Source organism: Rhinopithecus bieti, unplaced genomic scaffold, assembly GCF_001698545.2.
Source record: "Rhinopithecus bieti isolate Rb0 unplaced genomic scaffold, ASM169854v2 scaffold_1853, whole genome shotgun sequence".
Classification (NCBI taxonomy): Eukaryota; Metazoa; Chordata; class Mammalia; order Primates; family Cercopithecidae; genus Rhinopithecus; species Rhinopithecus bieti.
Genome location: NW_016804151.1, coordinates 4,961,159 through 4,962,691, shown reverse-complemented (window position 1 = coordinate 4,962,691; position 1,533 = coordinate 4,961,159).

The window sequence follows — 1,533 nt, the reverse complement described above, 5'->3', positions numbered from 1 at the left end:
GATGAGTTTGTGTCCTTTGTAGGGACATGGATGCAGCTGGAAACCATTATTCTTAGCAAACTATCACAAGAACAGAAAACCAAACACCGCATGTTCTCACTCATAGGTGGGAACTGAACAATGAGATCACTTGGACTTGGGAAGGGGAACATCACAAACCGGGGCCTATCATGGGGAGGGGGGAGGGGGGAGGGATTGCATTGGGAGTTATACCTGATATAAATGACGAATTGATGGATGCTGACAAGTTGATGGGTGCAGCACACCAACATGGCACAAATATACATATGTAACAAACCTGCACGTTATGCACATGTACCCTAGAACTTAAAGTATAATAATAAAAAATAAAAAAATAAAAATAATAAGAGAGAGGGTCTCACTATGTTGCCCAGACTAGATTTGAACTCCTGGGATCAAGTTTTCCTCAGGCCTCAGTCTCCGGAGTAGCTAGACTACAGGCATGGACAGCATGGTATTGATGTGTGAATAGACATAACATAAAGGGACAGAGTGAAGTCCAGAAGTAGAGCCACACCAGTATGGTCAATTGTTTTCAACAAGGAAGCCAAGGTGATCCAATACTTACTTCAACAAAAAAATGACTGAAAAATTAGACTTCATAGCCAGGCATGGTGGTGCACATCTGTAGTCCCAGATACTTGGGAGGCTGAGGCAGGAGGATTGCTTGATCCCAGGAGTTTAAGTTTATGATGACCTATAATCACACCATGGCACTCCAACTTGGGCAACAGAGCAAGACCAAGTCCCTCCCACAAAAAAAAGAACTTCCATATGCAAATAATAATAACTTGAAATGGCTCATAGACCTAAATATAAAAACTAAAACTAAAACTGAAACTAAAACTTCTAGAAAAAATGAGGGAACATCTTTGTGACCTTGGGTCAGGCAAATATTTCTTAGGTTAGACATAAAACCCACAAATCACAAAAAAACTAATACGTTGAACTTCATTTAAAAAAAACCCCAAACCCCAAACTTCTGTTCTCCAAAGACACTGTTAAGAACAGGAAAAAAACAAACCACAGACAAGAAAAAATATTTGCAAAAGACATCTTAAATAACTTTTATCTTTTACCAGCAAAGAATAAATACAGATGGCAAATCAACACATCAGTAGATACTCAGCATAAACAGCCATTAAGGAAAAGCAAGTTAAACTCACAATACAGCACCACCACACATCTACTAGAATGACAAAAATTAAAAAGACTGACAATAGTAAGTGCTGACAAAGAGGCAGAGCAACTGGATATCTCATATATTGCTACTGGGAATGCAAAATGATTCAATCACTTTGGAAAAGATCTTGGCTGGTTTTTTTTAAAATAAAGTTAAACATATACTTATCATCCAGCCCAGCAAACACAGTCCTAGATTTTTAGCTAAGAGGAATGAAAATGTATGTTCACACGAAGTCTTCTCTGCAAAAGATTATATCAGCTTTATTCATAAAAGCAAAAAAATAGAAATAACCCATTTGTCTGTCAACCAATAAGTGGAAAAACAAT